General features: G+C 39.6%; 1 protein-coding gene across 4 annotated transcripts in view; it reads right to left on the bottom strand.

Moving 5' to 3' along the window:
• The window catches only part of RNF144A (ring finger protein 144A), a 139,591-nt gene extending 139,057 nt beyond the window's left edge, over nucleotides 1-534 (bottom strand). Inside the window, exon 1 of one of the 4 annotated variants that reach the window (XM_077153115.1) lies at nucleotides 506-534. The gene's annotated coding sequence lies outside the window, so the exon portion shown is untranslated. The other 3 variants (XM_077153112.1, XM_077153111.1, XM_077153116.1) reach the window with 3 other exon arrangements.
• Nucleotides 535-17,380: the final 16,846 nt, after the last annotated feature.

Here is a 17,380-nt window from a genome sequence, read left to right as displayed (position 1 = left end):
GCCCAAGCCAGCGCCTCCCGCCACGCAGCGGATTACCGAGATGGGCACTCGGGAAGACCGGGACTGGGCGAGCCACGGAGGCCGGATCGGTGAAAACCACAGCTCTCCTTCTGGCTGGGTCCGGCTCCTGTGATGCCGACACAAAGGGGACGCGCGCGCGTCATCCTACCTGGTCTCGGCGCGGCCGGCGCTCCTCCGGGGCGTGGGGGCGGCTGCCTCCTCTGGTCTGTGCCCGCCTGGGCTCTTGGCGGCGGCCGAGCTGCTGCTCCTTCGCCGCGGCGGCAGCGCGGGACTCCGACGGCTCTGGCTCGGGTGCCCGCGGCCCGGCACTGGAACGCGCGCTACCGCCGCCTCCACGCGCGCCCCGCGCAGCCCGCCCTGGGCCACACCAGGCAGCGGCTCTTTATTTCATCCCCGCCCTCCACCCGTTGTTTTTTTTTTTTTTTTGCAAAGCCCGCGGAGGAGGGGGGCAGAATCTGCGGCGCGAGGGGTGGGGGCCACTAACCCGCACACAAAAACGCTGGGAAACGTTGGAAGCTTCGCCCCAGCAGCTTGCCTTTGAAGAGGACCGAGCCCCCGCCCTGAACGGACACAGCGCCCTCTGGTGCCCGCAGGGTCTTGGCACCGGCTCAGCTAACTTTCAGCTCTGGCCTCCTGGCCCCTTTGGAAAAACTAATAATCATCCAAATAATGATAAGGGCGGCCGATGGTTGCGGAAATGAAAATGCGATTCCTATTTTAGTGACCTCCGAAAGAGGAACGTGTGATTTCAACTGTCTGGGGTGAATATGTCACCTAGCTAGAAGAGAAATGAATGATCCAACCAGACATTTAACAAACCTTCCTAGGCCAAGTGCTAGAATGAGCCACTGACCAGGCAAATATGAATAAACCGTTTGGCTTCTCAGAGCCTCAGTTTCGAGCTCTGTTTGATGAGGATCTTGCTGGTAAAGGCTGAGCTCAGCTTAGTTCAACTTCTTCGCCCAACTTAACATGAAACATCTTCTCATCCCACCACCAAGTTTGTTTGACAAATGGAGAAGATGGGAAACTGTCTGATGCCACCAGGTTTATGGGTATCTGAGAATCACACATAACAATTCATTTCTTATTCTTAATTAAAGTGTTTAGTTTGCTGAAAATGGAATTCCTTTAAGATTTACTTTTGCCACACCCTCTAGTAGCTAGGAGTTATACAAATTCTAGGTCATATGTCTGTCACACATGCATATTGAACAGAAGTTATTTGTCTGAATGAAATAATACCTCCTCCAATTCAGAGATTCTCTTTTCTCCAGAATTATAGGGAAAACCCGCAGTAAAATCATCCTTCCTGGGCATAGCAAAACGCTGCCTGGTGTGAAGTCTACCTCTGCTTCTTACTAGCCTGGTTTCTGTAAGTGAGTTATTTTTATCTCTTTGTGCCTCAATTTTCTTACCTGGAAAATTAAAGTAATCATACTATGTATATAATGGAGGTCTTATGTGAGATTGTATGAATCATAGAACACAGGGCACAGATCACCATATTTGACAATCATAAGTGGCAATCCATTTCCCCCAAACAATTACACCAAAATACTTAATTATTTTAAAACACTACATAATTTGTCTACCTCTGCTACCTACATATCTATTTTAAAAATCATATCTATCTCATCTGCACTGAAAAGTTTTTCTGGTAAATATTTTTGCTCTTCAAAAACAGGAGCAAGTACTTGTCTTCTGATGGCTGGGATCCAGTTAGATTCTTTGCAGAAATGTCATTATTCATGAAAAAATACACAATAGGAAGAAAGCTAACAATGACCCTTTGTTATCCTGCCTCTCAATACAAGATTAAAGTAGCTCTGCATAAAAGCCTGGGCTTCATAGAAAATACATTCGCATCTCCTGTATTCCAGTTGGCAATATAGGGAAGTACTAGTAAGAGCACTTCTTATGAATGAGTGATTAAATTAGTGAATGGATAGAGTACTTACTGTAAACGCCCAGAGAATGGAAATTATACCACAATACTGTGTCCCATGAAATTAGTATTGAGATGCAGACGTATCTATGGAAAACCAGGACACAGAAATCAAGTCGGGGGGGCTGGGGAGGAGCATATAGCTAAGTGGAAGCAGACTAAGGTGCTGAGCCATTTCCTTACCTAATCGCATGATTGAGACTTGTGTTTATGCAGCAAAGCGTGTGATTTAAATCCCATGTTTTGTTTGTCTTTGTTGCCGTAACTGCTGTTGGGGAGATGGGCAGAGAGTATATCATCATTGAAAGTCCAGTTTGCAGCAGACCACACCATGCATCTCATATGCAATTTTCTCTATGAAGTCTTAACAATCCATGACCCCACCATCCAAACCTCTGAACATGTATAATAGTACGTTTGTATCTATATTGATTTGTGCATCTGTCGCACGACATTTAATGTTCTGGGTGTTTGCTCTTTGATGATTACAATCTAATGTTCTGTAAAGCAATGATGAAGTAATTTTTCTATGTACCTGCTCCCTTCCATTGGGTCTTGGGCATAGTAAGTGTTCAATAAATAGTGAATAGAATCATCTACTCTGGGCTGTATGTCTGTGCAACTGCCCTGGTTCTCTTCACTAAGAAGCTGTTTGGTTCTCTCAATGACATGTTATACCCATCACTGATAGGTTTCCAGTCCAGCATCCTGCCCTAGCCACAGCTGCACCGAAACACTCTTACCAAGAGGTTTATCATGTCAAGCCTATTTTAAAAGATATCCATTGTTCCTCAGTGTTTATCCCTAAAGGCAGTGTGACTCATCCTATACTCACTGAACAAGAGTCTTTTTGATTGTCTACAAGGGGGAAGAGTCTGTGCTAGACAGTAAACAAGCCAGAGAATTCGTACCATCATAAATGATCCAAAGTCTGGAGATGTGGAAATACGTTTTGAAGTTTCCCCTTAGAATGCAATATTGAAAGAAACACAGACTCACACTCAGGGCTTAAAATAAAATATTTTGGACAATGGAGTTTATATTAATTTGTGATCAATTCTGTGCATACAGAAAATTCCCATTTCTTTCACTTATAAAATCGGTTCAAATTAAAATCCCTATTTCAAGAGAGTGGCAGGAAATTGAAGGTCAGTTGTGGTTGACGCTCTCTCTCTAGGGATATGGCAGATTCTGGGAGATTATTTGGTGATCTGAATATGAAGTGGCATTCCTCAATCCATCTCTGTGTCTATGGATAATCTCACTGTCCAAGCCATGTGGTCTTTTGAAAGCAGGCTGCATTCAGCTTCTCTTCCAGACTCCAGGAAGTGGAGTCCTCTCCAGGCACAGGACTATTTTTTTCCAAACTCAGGATCAAAGGTACACAGGTGGACTCAGCAGCCTGTGAGATTGTCCCCCTTTCCCAGGGCAACACCAAGGAAGAGAGGGAAGTCCCTGCTAGTCTCAAGGTGTTATTGGGAAACCATCCCTTGCTCACAATCTTGCCTCCCTCCCCTCAAAGTCCAGCTCTCCTCCTTCCCCAACCTAGGTATCCCCAATAGCCTCTTCAGTGCAGCCACGGAAGAGAGGATGAAGCAATGTTATTTTCAGATAGCTTCTTTCAGCTCTGCAAATACCCCTGGAGCTGAAACTAGGTTCTAGTTATTTTCCTGGAGTATGTGGAGAAAAAATTCAAAAAAAGCAAACATAATACTATCACAAGAAAATACATGGTCCACATAACAAAACTATAAAAATAGTTTAAGGAAGAAAACCAAAACTTAAAGAAAGTACAAGTGAAGAAGAATGTGCATCCACTTATTAAAAAACAGCATGTAGAAAGTGCCAGAGTGTCATTATACTTCAGAGACTATGTGCCATACAGAAATGCAAATGCCACAAAAGTCGGTGAAATAAATGAGAAGGTTAGTATAGTTACTAAAGAAGTAAAAATATTTTTGCCTGGCATCCACCTGGAAAGTAGAGGTATTGTTTGTTTTATCCACTACTCTAACATGCACAGGTCAGGCAAGTTGTAGGTACTTACTAAGTATTTGTTGAATGAAATAAATGAATTTTGGCTTCTAGAACTGTCTACAAGTACTCCTATATGGCTCTCATGAAAATGCCATAGATTCTAAGTAGACATTTAAAAAATGAAAGGGATGAGAGAGTGAGAGAAAGAGTGAGGAAGTGTAGTATATTCTTTTCTTTTCACATATGGAAGCTTCAAGGCTTAAACAAAGCCATTTACCAGTTTCAAGATCACTGCTAGCCAGTGGCAGAAATAGTGCTATTACTCAAGGTTTTTGGCTTATTCAAGCTTCTTTACACTTTTTATTACATTACTTTTCTATAATAATCAATAGACTCTTGCCCTTAGGGCTTTACAAAATTTTACAGAAGGGCCTTCTCAATTCTGGAGGAATGATTAAATTGCACTTAGCGTTAGGTGTTCATAATTGTGGGAAGACATTTAATGCTCACTCGATATCCTTATGCTTCTCCGTATTTCCCAGCCCTGTTGCAGTTAGGTCAAGGTTGGTGACTCGTGTTCAATAGACTGTGGCTGAAGTTGCCTCTTCTGGGCTGAAGCGGTGAAAGCATCTTCAGGCCCTCTCACTTGTCCATTCCTTGCCAGCATGAGCAAGGAATCCATATTTTAGGATTCACAAAATGAAATCAGCCTGAAGCTTGGAGTTGCCCCTTTGAAGGGCAGTTATCAAGAGGATGTACTCTTGCATGTGTTAAGCTATTGAAATTTTGAGAGTGTTTGCTGCTATAGTCTAGTTTAGTTTTGAACACCAGTAATTCCAGTGTAATTGCGTCTTTACTAAAATCCAAAATCCATGTAAGGACAGTAAGCCACCAAGTCTAAATGGGAGAGAGCTTTTGAAGCGGGTAGCCAGGAGCCAGGAAAATACAGGGACCTGGGAAGAATCCCCAGGTAGGCAGAAATGGAACCTGGTAAGGAATCCATAGCTGTGTCCATTACAACAACTGAGGAACCCAGAGCTCATTACTCATGGATGCTGTCTACATATTATATTGCTTACCTTGGAGGTTTAAATAAAGGATCAACAGGAAAATAGAACATGGTACTCTATCCACTGAACAAAGTCTGAGTGAGATTTTGATAGGTGTGTTAGATGCTGTAGTGCCTTGTGCAGACCTCTCCTGCACAACGAGGCACACGTTACCCCAGCTGCTGGGAGTGTTTTCTGCTGTAGGCTCACCTTCATGGCAAATGCTCAGCAAAAGCGAGCTGCCTCACCTTGGTTTACACTTCCTTTCCAATGGGAGATTGCTTTTAATAATTGGTCCACGTGGAGGTAAAATTCTTGTCCCACTGACTTACTTTGGGACAAACTGACAAGCTCTCCCAGCCCTAGAGTTACATCAGTCAAGGCATCTGTTGCAATTACAGTTCCTCTCCTCCATCCTGCTTCCCTCGCTCTTCTATGGGTGCTGTTCTCAAGAGCATTCCCCAGCAAACCTCCTGTATGCTGACCTCCATCTCAGAATCTATTTCCCAGGGAGACCCAACCTAAAAAAAGGTATAAATGAATTTGAATAACATCCCAAAAGTGAGGAATCACCAAACATTTTCCAGAAGGTGAAGTGTCTGGTTTGGTTGGACAGAAGATTCCCCAACGTAGGTATCCCCAATAGATGCCTAGATATATAACTAGAACCTAGTCCTGGCTCCAGGGGTATTTGCAGAGCTGAAAGAAGAAGCTGTTTGAAAATAACATCGCTTCATCCTCTCTTCTGTGGCTGCACTGAAGAGGCTATTGGGGATACCTAGGTTGGGAAATCTTCTGTTCCAACCAAACCAGACGGAGCAGAAGATTTCGAGGTTAGAGCAAAGGGTAGCAAGTGTGCTTAGGTCAGGATCTGCTGGGCCTTGAATATTACTTAAAGACAGTAAACAGGGTGGGGGGCAGATAAGAATAGTCAAGATTAATAGTAGGGTTCGGGGCTATAGAGACTCTTCTGAGCCTGAATATATTTGGAAAGCCTTTTAGAGACTGTTTTGGTTTGTTTGTGTTTGTTTATGAGAACCATTTTGTTTGTTTCTATTTAACTTTTACTCCGCTATAACTTTGAATATTCTTAGAGGTGGATTATTTGATCTCCTTAAAATACAGACAGTACATGAAAACCTCTCCCTCTCTCTCTTTCTCTGCACGCATGCACACACACCCACACACCCACACACACACCCGCACACACACTCACACACACCACCACCATCAACAAAAACAGCAACAAAAAAAACACACAAAAAAAGCAACAAACAGACACACACATACAAATGCACTCTGTATGCTTTGACATCCTGGCAAAATCTATTTCTTCAAATCTAGTCCAAATACTGATACCTTTGTAGCATTTGTATGACTTCTCTAGTTTCCTTTGGAACTCTATTATAATATTTGTATTTCTACCTCAATTAGAAATGACTGAATGCAATGTCAGAATGATCAAATGGAACTTTCTCTTCTTCTTCTTTCCCCATTTTGTGCATGTATGAAAATGTATCTCTGGTCCCCACTTCAAATATTTTCATGTGAATGTCAAACCTATCGGGTTGTATTTCTGAGCACTTATTCTTGAGTATGTCACCAAGTAAGGCCATATCCTCTATCTCCTAAAGAAGACAGATATCCTCAGTATCTGATCATCATCAGAACATGCTCTGTGGATTACCACAAATGAACTAATTAAGTACAAATCACACTCACAAAAAACTGAAATGTGGAAGCTGGATCTCAGGAAGTAGGAAAGAAGGAGGGAGCATCTTTCTCTCATTGAACTGGTTTATGAAATTGATCTTCACTTTGATTAACCCAGGTCTAAATTTCCAAGTATTACTTGGTCTCTACCACAAGGGGAGCTGGCAGGCTGACATTCTGAAGGGGACCATAAGTTGGGCCATAAAACTACATGAGTAATCATCTAATTAAACATTACCTTATTAATTTGCCTACTTTGATCTGTGAGCTTTTGAATAAAATCTTCATAAGGTATTCTGTTCATGAAGCAAAAATATGAACGCTTATTTGAATGATATGAATAAAAAAAATATTTCTGGGCGGTGCAAGGGTAGCTCAGTAGTAGAATTCTCACCTGCTATGCTGGAGACCTGGGTTCATTCCCTGGAGTTCGCCCATGCCAAGAAAGATATATATATATATATATATATATATAAATTTCTAAATTTCAATGTAACCACTCAATGCAAGCCAACCACTTCATTTAGGACGCGACAAAGAAACAAATAATCTATATCAATCCCATGGAAAAAAAAATGACCATTCTAGACTTATCAGCTTATCCCACACAATATAAGCTGGGAATTTGAAGGATAAATAAGGGAAATTTTGTCCTTGAGCAATGACATTAGTGCTTAAACATGGCTGAGGAGTGCCAGGCACTGCAGTAGGTGTTATATGTAGCAGTAGGAAAGAAGGCAGGCTCTGCTACAGGTTGCTGAGATTTTTTTACTGTATTCTGCTTTGATTAATTTCTGGATATATGTTGGTGAAGTTAAACTCCCTCTACTTCAGTTTCCACATCAAGTCAGCAAGATGATGTGTTCTCCCCAAAGACAGTGGTGCTCTGGGGCTGGCTGCCCTGGGACTTTGCCTTTTCTATTGCATGGCAATGCTCATGGCCAAAACCTCTTCTCTCTCTTCGAGTGTTAAATTATAGCTTCTTGCTTTTCCTGTGGATTATTTTTCTGTGTTCAATTTCCTTTCCTTACAAGGACTTCAGCCATAATTGATCGCTCAGCGCCATTCGGTTTGGGCACAATTTAGCAAGATCTTCAAAGGTTTTATTTACAAATAGGTTCACACCCACAGGTCCAGGGTTTGAGGCTTGAATATGCCTTTTGTGGGGGACATTATTCAATCTCTGATGGCTGAGTACAGGCAAACTTCATTTTATTGTGCTTCCCTTCATTGTCTTTCACAAATATTGTATTTTTTACAAATCGACGATTTGTGGCAACTCTGCATAAAACAATATTATTGATGTCATTTTTCCAACAGCATGCGCTAACTTCTTGTCTCGTGTCATATTTTAGTAATTCTCACAGTACTTCAAAGTGTTTCATTATTATTATCTCAGTTGTGGTGGTCTGTGATGAATGATTTTAGTGTTACTATTGTAATTGTTTGGGAACACCACAAACCATGCCCACGTAAGTTGGTGTACTTAGTACATAATATTGTGTGTGTTCTGACTGCTCTACTGACTGGCAGTTCCCATCTCTCTCCTTCTCCGGGGTCTCCCTATTCTCTGAGACAACAATATTGAAATTAGGTCAATTAATAACCCTACAGTGGTCACTCAGTGTTTAATTGAAAGGAAGAATTTCTGTCACTTTAAATGAATTTAAATTCTGTCAATTTAAATCAAATATTAGAAATGATTAAGCTTAGTGATTAATGCATTTTGAAAGCCAAGACAGGCTGAGTGCTAAGCCTCTTGCACCAAACAGTTAGCAAAGCTGTGAATGCAAAGGAAAAGTTCTTGAAGGAAATTAAAAGTGCTACTCCTGTGAACACACAAATCAAAAAGCAAAACAGCCTTATTGCTAATATGGAAAAGTTTTAGTGGTCTGGATAGAAAATCAAACCAGCCACGATATTCCCTTAAGACAAACCTAATCCAGAGTAATGCCCTAGCTCCTTTCAATTCTAGGAAGGCTGAGAGAGGTGAAGATGCTGCCGAAAAAAAAAGTATGAAGCAAGCAGAAGTTGGTTCATGAGGTTTAAGGATAGAAACTCTCCATAACATAAAAGTACAAAGTGAGGCAGCAAATACTGATGGAGAAACTGCAGTAAGTTAGCCAAAAGATTTAGCTAAGATAATTGCTAAAGGTGGGTAAAACTAAATAGATTTTCACTGTAGTTAGAACAACTTTCTATTGAAAGAAATGCTATTTAGGGCTTTCATAGCTGGAGAGGAGAAGTAAATGCTTAGCTTTAAAGTTTCGAAGGACAGATTGATTCTCTAATTAAGGGCTAATGTAACTGGTGGCTTGAAATTGAAGCCAATGTTCATTGACCATTCTGAAAGCCATAGGACCTTTAAGAATGATGCTAAATCTACTCTGCCTGTGCTCTGCAAATGGAACAACAAAGCCTGTATGACAGCACATTGAGACCTACTGCTCAGATAAAAAAGATTCCTCTCAAAAAATTACTGCTCATTTACAATGTTCCTGGTCACACACAAGCTTTGATGGAGATGTACAACAAGGTAAATATTGTGCTCATGGCTGTTAACACAACATCCATTCTGCAGCCCGTGGATCAAGGAGTAATTTCAAATTTCTAGTCTCATTATTTAAGAAATACTTTTTGTAAGGCTACAGCTGCCATAGACAGTGATCCTCTGATGGATGTGGGCAAAGAAAAAACAAAACAAAATTTCTGTAAAGGATTCACCGTTCCTGATGCCATTAAAAATATTCATGATTCATGGAAAGAGGTCAAAACAATATTAACAGGAGTTGATTCCAACCCTCATAGATAACTTTGAGGGGCTGAAGATGTCAGTGGAGGAAGTAAATGAAGATGAGGTGGAGTTAGCAAGATAACTAGAGTTAGAAATGCAGCCTGAACAGGTGAATGAATTGCTGCAATTTCATGCTAAAATGTTAATGGATGAGGAGTTTTTCCAAGGAGAGTGATTTCTTGAGGTGGAATCTACACCTGGTGAAGATGCTGTGAACATTGTTGAAATTACAATAAATTATTTATAATATTATATAAACTTCATTGGAAAAGCTGTGACAGGGTTTGAGAGGATTGACTTCAATTTTGAAAGACGTTCTATGGGTTAAATGCTATAAAACAGCATCGTGTGCCACAGAGAAACCTTTTAACAGGAAGAGTCAATCTACACGGCAAACTTCATTATTGTCTTATTTGAAGAAATTGCCAGTCACCCCAACTTCAGCAACCACCACCCTGCTCTGTCAGCAACCATCATCATCATGAGAAGATCCTTCACCAACAAAAAGATAATGACTTGCTGAAGCCTCACATGGTGGTTAGTGATTTTTAGCTGTAAGCTATATTTTTAACTAAGGTATGTACATTGATTTTTAGACATAATGCTATTGCACAGTTAATAGACTAGAGTGTAGTGTAAACATAGCTTTACATGCACTGGGAAACCAAAAAGTTCATGTTACTCACTTTATTGTGATGTTAGCTTTATTGTGTTGGTCTGAAATAGAACATATCATATCTCTGAGGTGTGCCTCTATAGTGCTTTCCACATACTTATACATGCTCAAAACTTATTAACTGTGAGCATATAGTCCCTACCCTTAAAGCTCTTAAAGTTCTACTTCAAAGCAGAATTGTCTGTCTTCTCTTAGGAAGCTCCTTCCCTCCAAGACCAAGTTTATGATCCTATTAATTGGTGAGTTGTCCACTAGGGGGAAGGTAAATCTTCATCCATATGATGCGATGGAACTATGGGGTCCAAAAGCCCTATTGAAATATCTCAGTCACGAACCCTGGGAAAATCTAAGTTCTATTTATTAAGGGAGAATTTTGGTCAGGATAGTTTAATCTGTGCTACAGTAACAAACAATACCAAAATGTTAACTCTCTCAGATATGGTTTTCCAAGTGCGGGTGTGATACGATGGCAGTTCTCCCTGTGAGCATCAGTGATCCAGGTTATCTCAGCCTTTAGACTCTTCCCTCTCAACAAGAGGCCTCCACTGCAATCACTGTGGCACAAAGAGAGTACAACTGAGTCCAATACCCACACTACATGTTGCAGCTGTGATGCGGAATTTCTTTCACTCATAGCCATTGGCCAGACCTAATAGCCTCACTTACCTAAAGGGGGTGAGGAAATAGAATTTTCTCATGTGCCCAGAAGAAGAGAATCAGAGATGGGTGAACCCTTGAAGTTGTTTACCACAGGGATAGTTTCCTTACAGGGACAATGATTTCGGTATCTATTCCCAGTGAACAGCCAATGTCTGGATTAGTATTGAATAAATGAATCATGGTATGGTGACATTAGACTTGAAGTTGAAAACAGATAACCCAGAGGACAAATCAGACCTTCAGAGGTATTTTATTTGGAGAGGGTAATGTCTTATAAGTTGAATGTCTAAAGGTAGACTAAATATTTTCTGCTTTACCTCCAGTATAGCTCTTCCCTGTTCTGCACAACTTCATACATTTATGAATCTGTCTGACCTCTGAGGCCCTTTGACAGGACATTAAACAATAGTTCATGGAACTTGTCTGAGAGTTTTTAGACCAGGTCAACGACAAATTTTAACGCATCCAGGAATTGGGGGGTGCTCATGCCGATCTTCCTTTCAAGATGTAGAATTAGAGGCCAGAGTTAACTTTGTTTTGTGTGAAAATTTTGTTCGTACTTCTACTAACATATGACACATTTCACCTGGGGGCTTACAAAATTATCTCCTCCACTAAACTGCAATAACTCAATAATATCGTATTTATTTTGTATTTTTCACACCTACCATAACATCGATATAAAATACATGTATAATAAATGAGTAATTTAATGAATGGTTATTAATGTATGAGCATCTTAAGCCTTGTATTCTTCAAGATGTTTTTCCTCAAAAGCCTGACTGTCTTTTTGTTGCTCATTACAATTATGATTAGGGCTTTAAGCAGTGACAACAGATTTTTATAACTCTTCTTGAATTACCTCAGGGTGTAAAGAATGGCTTCCACACAATCTTAACTCACCAGTAACTGCTATCAGTCTACAGGTACTACCTTAGGCTTTTGTGTAACTGGTTCAGCTCTTTAAAATGATCTTAGTATTAGATCCTCATTTTACTGATAAGGAAATGGGAATCTGAGACCCTAAGTATCTTGTCCTTAATCACGTGAAACTAACGTTGTCCTCAACTAAAACCAATCTGTCTCTAAAACCTGTGCCCCTTTTATGGTGCTGCTTGCCCTCCCTGTCTTAACTGTCTTGTGTACCTAAATTTTGCCTTCAAAATTCCTAATTTTCTTGAACGTGAAGACCCTTACTTTTCCTTTAGCACTTCCCTTAACATTTAGCACAGAACCAGTCATTTAACAGATGGGCAACAAACTATTCCTGAATTAAACCTTTAAACCGAAAGAATCTTGTTGGGCATAATCACGTCATAGGAGGCACGACTGGGAAAGCTTTACTTTGTCCTCCCGTTCCTTCTTTTCCCTCAGATCATCAGTACCCAGGAGAAAGTCAGCACTGGCAAGTCATCGTGATAACTTTATAAGAAAAAGATTGATCTTTGGTACTTCTCAAACGATATGCATTTTAAAGAAAATCAGGAGAAACCAAAAAAAAAAAGAAAAGAAATTCTAATGACGACATTATAAACACAGTCACAGGGCAGTATTTAAAGCACTGGAACCTTCTTGGGGTCAGTAAGTCATACTCCTCGCAGCATTATGTAGTTCAATAAAACTGTCCTTACTTTAGATGGCATAATATAAAGCCCAGGTCAAGTCAATTATGTATATTATTACTTTCCACATTCAGTGATCATTTGATTCAATTTGAATAACAGATGAATGCCTACTATTTGTTGGGCTGCCTGGAAAAGGTAATGCCTGACTAGGATTTAAAGATCACTAAGGTATTCCTCATGAAAATACACAGTGCTAACTTTACAGATGCATTTGGTTTCCTGACCCTTCTATAAAAGTTTACTTGTGTGAATGAGTTCTCTGAAAGATGATTATACCCTTAACTCCAGGAGAAAACTGAGAGAAGTCAGTCTATTAGACAGAGAGCTGAGAAGACTTGGGAGACCAGCTGAGATAACCCTGGGTGAAAAAATAACTTTTGGACTGTTTCCCAGATCTTCCAGGAATGGATTTTTACAGAGAGGCTTTGTTTTCATTGTTGCATATATTTTTTCCTGATAAGGTGAATTCTTAGAACATGGGTTATGCTCACATTCAAAGCAAATATGCAAGCATCTCAAAATCCAGATCCAATGATTTTTCAAAATCAACATTGTGTGAAATTATAGAATCTCTTCTCATCCATCAGTGTGAACATGTAGTTAAGAACTGGTTGTCTTCATCAAAATATAAAAATGTTGATTGTCTTTTGAAGCCTTCAAAAGATATTATAGGGAAAATAAAAATCCAGTATGGAATCTGTTTTGTTAAAAAATATGTATGACCGCAAAGATGAACTAAATTAGCAGTTACGTCTGTATTATGTATAATTTTTATTTTCTTCACTTTGTATTTCCTTACTTTTCAAGTATTCTACAAATATTTATTATTTTTAGAATAATAAAAATAAATATTTTTTTTAATCTTTTGAGCCAATCTTTTTTTTTTTTTTTTTTTTTAAAGGAAAGACAGAGAGAAGGAAGGAAGGATAGAAGGAAGGAAGGAAGGAAGAAAGGGAAACATCTTTAAACATTTTCTTGTTTTATTGTATTCCGTTTCTCCGTATTTGTTACATGGGCTGGGGCCGGGAATCGAACCAAGGTCCTCCGGCATAGCAGGCAAGCACTTTGCCCGCTGAGCCACCGCGGCCCGCCCCAAGAGCCAATCTTTTTTAAATAGACTTTATTTTATACAGCAATTCTTAGTTGACAGGAAAATTATGTACAGAGTTCCCATTTACCACCTCTCCCATACAGATAGCATACAGTTTTCTTTATTATTAACATTTTGAATTATTGTAGGACATTTGTTACCAATAATGAGCTGATATTATTAGAATTATACTATTAACTAAAGTCCACAGTTTGCATTAGGGCTCACTCTTTGTGTTGGATGGTTCTATGTTGTTGCTGTCCAACATTTATGTAAAATATGAAATTTCCCATTTTAACCACTTTCAAAGACACAATTCAGTGGCATTAATTACTTTCATAAAGTTGAGCTACCATTACCACCGTCTATTATCAAAATTCTTCCAACACCCCGAACAGAAACTGTGCCCATTAAACAATAACATCCCATTCTCTATCCCAACCCCAGCCCCTGGTAACCTATACTCTACTTTCTGAGCCTGTGAATTAACTTATTTGAATGGTTTCATATCAGTGAGATCATCCAATGTTCGTCCTTTTGCTTCTGAATTATTTCCCTCAACATATTGTCTTCAAGGTCCATGCATTTGTAACATGTTTCAGAGTTTCATTCTTTTTTTATGGGTGAATAATACTTCATTGTAGGTATATACCACCTTTTGTTTACCCATTCATCTGTTATGGACACTTGGGGTGTTTCTACTCTTTGGCTATTGTGAATAAAGCTGCTATGAACATTGGTGTACAAATATTTGAGTGCCTGCTTTCAAATTTTCTGTGTATATAACTAGAAATGGAATGGCAGGGTCATGTGGTAGCTTTATACTTAATATTCTGAGGAACTGCCAAACTGATTTCTACAGTAGTTGCACCATTTTAAATTTCCACCAACGGTATTCAAGGATTCCTATTTTTCCCACATCCTAATCAACACTTGATATTTTCCATTTTTTAAAATAATAACCATTCCAGTGGGTGTGAAGGAGTATCTCGTAGTTTTAATTTGTGTTACCCTAATGGCTAATGACGTTGAACATTTTTTCCTGTGCCTATTGACTCTTTGTATGTCTTCTTTGGAGAAATACTCTATTCAGGCCCTTTGTCCATGTTTTGATTGGGCTGTTTGTCTTTCCGTTGTTGTGTTGTTATTCATATCTTCTGGATATTGAACCCTTAACAGATATGTGGTTTCTGAATATTTTTCTTTTCACTTTCTTGACAATGCCCTTTGATGCATAAAAGTTTTAAAATTTGGGTGATGTGAAGGTGGCTCAGTGGCAGAATTCCCACCTGCCACGTCAGAGACCTGGATTCAATTCCTGGAGCCTGCCCATGCCAAAAAAAAAAAATTAAAATTTGACAAAGTCCAATATATTTATTTATTTTTATTGCTTATACTTTTTTGTGTAAAGTCTAAGAATTCATATCCTGAGGATATTTCCCTATGTTTCCTTCCAAGAGTTTTATTGATTTAGCGTTTATGTATTGATTGTTGGCCCATTTTGAGTTAACTTTGAATATGGTGTGAGACAGGGGTCTCTGCTTTCATTTCTTTGCATATGGATATCCAGTTTTCCCAGCACCATATGTTGAAGAAATTATTTTTTCTCCATTGCCTGTACTTAGCACCCTTAACAAAAATCAATTGGCTATAGAAATAATGGTTTATAAATGAACAGTAAATTCTACTACATTTGTCTAGATGTCTGTCCTTGTGTTGATATCACAGTTTTAATTTCTGTAGCTTTGTAGTAAGTTTTTTTTTTGTTTGCTGTATGGCAGGGTCCCATTTCATTATTTTTCCATGTGAGTATCCCATGACTGCGACACCATTTGTTGAATTTTCCTTTGGTTTTTGTTTGTTTTTGCCTGTTTGTTTTTTTGGGGGGGAAGTGCATGGACCGGAATCGAACCCAGGTCTCCAGCATAGCAGGCGAGAATTCTACCACTGAACTACTCGTGTACTCCCTATAGTAAGTTTGGTTGAAATTGGGAATTATGAGCTCTCCAACTTTGCTTTTTATAAATAAGGATTTGCAAATCAGGGTGTCTTGCCCTTCTATATGAATTTGACTACTGCTTTTCTATTTGTGTGAAGAAGTTGTTGGAATATTGCATTGAGCAATTCTCACAGGTGGAAATTGGGTAGTATTGACATCTTCATGATATTTTGTCTTCCAATACATGAATACAGAATGTCTATTTATTTAGGCCTTCTTTAATTTCTTTCAACGTTTTTGTAGTTTTCCATGTTTAAGTCTTTTACCTCTGTTGTCAAATTTATCCCTAGATATTTTATTCTTTCAGTTGCTATTGTAAGCAGTGTTGTTTTCTTAATTTACCTTTCAGATTGTTCATTGCCAGCATATAGAAACAAACTGATTTTTGCCTGTTGATCTTTTACCCTGCCACTTCGCTGCATTTGTTTATTAGCTCTAGTGGTTTTTTGTCAGTTTCTTTGGGATTTCTATATATAGGACTATATTATCTATGAATGGGGAGGTTTTCACTTCTTAAGCCAATGTTAATGGCGTCTGAGTTGGTCTTATTACACTTATCCTAAGAATACATGAGTTTTTTGTGTAATTTCCCATCCCTTTTATTTCCTGACCCAGATAGAACACACATCAATAGAGTGCTTGAAATTGAGTTGTGCATCCCAAATAGGGCTGTCAGTGGCTCAGCTGCAATTATTCAGGACTCACGCTGCCCCTTGAATGTCATTTGCTATCTTCAAAGTCTTGCATCTGACGTTGTCCCTGGAGAGGGAGACCAGGGTTTGTATGCATCAAGGGTAGAGAAGGAAGTCTGATCAAATCCTTCATGAAGAAGTGAGTGTTTATAACCAGGGGTCAAGTACAGAATAATCCCTGAGAGACTGTTGGATGTCTGAGGAAGACCAGGGCCTGCTGTCCATTTTAGGAGGGCATGAGGTGGACACTGGATCCAGGAACGTAGACCCCATGGCTAAGGGAACCAGAAAAAAAAGGGATCTGGAGAACAGCAGGCAGAAAATGGAAAAGACAAGCTAATTTTATATATTCTTGATAACAGATTTCAGAGCCAGCCTGGCTTGTTTGACCATTCATGGTTTGAATGGACAACGAGAAGCCCGGTTGCTAGGGACAAGTCCTGCATTTCCTTACAACTCTTTGTGCTACCAGATACCTGGACTTCTGGTGTTGAACCAATTCATTATTCCAGGATCCCAATCGACAGCTCCTTTGTAGCCTACTTTGTTTCTTTACCACCACGGAGTCTTCTGAAGTCCTCAATTCATGTTCTAGGTTGTGAGCTTGCCAAGTCCTTTAGTGTACTGATTACTGATGAGATAGATACATATTTTGGGGTTAACCAGACCAGCTTTTGAGTTGGTATATAAACCTCTTGCCCTTCCCCTCCATTGCCAAGGTGAGTCTTATGACCCGTTGTTGGGACAATGCCAGGATCAGGATACTGCAGCCTCCCGGGAATGCTGCCTGAAACAGCTGGTTAAATCTACCCTAACTTGTCCTGGTTGGTACTGCTGACCAGATCAGCTTCCAAATGGTGGAACTCAGAGCAGGGCCTGAAATGCTTTCACTGTCCCTCTACCTCCCAGCACCTGTAATTAATTTCCTCTGAGATGATCAAGTTTTAGATGTTGGGACTCCAAGATGTTGACTTTGATTTTACGTTATAAAGAATATGTTCTCCAGTGGCTCATCCTCTCTTACACTTGTTGCTGAGCGGACTGTCTGATTTGCACTTATTAATTATTGATAACATGGTTGATTTTAAAGTGTACTTGACTTTCGCGATGACATTTTGCATTACATAGTGCCACTT

Source organism: Tamandua tetradactyla, chromosome 3 (assembly GCF_023851605.1).
Source record: "Tamandua tetradactyla isolate mTamTet1 chromosome 3, mTamTet1.pri, whole genome shotgun sequence".
NCBI lineage: Eukaryota > Metazoa > Chordata > Mammalia > Pilosa > Myrmecophagidae > Tamandua > Tamandua tetradactyla.
The sequence above is the reverse complement of the archived record's forward strand: the minus strand, read 5'-3'. Positions and strand labels throughout refer to the sequence as shown.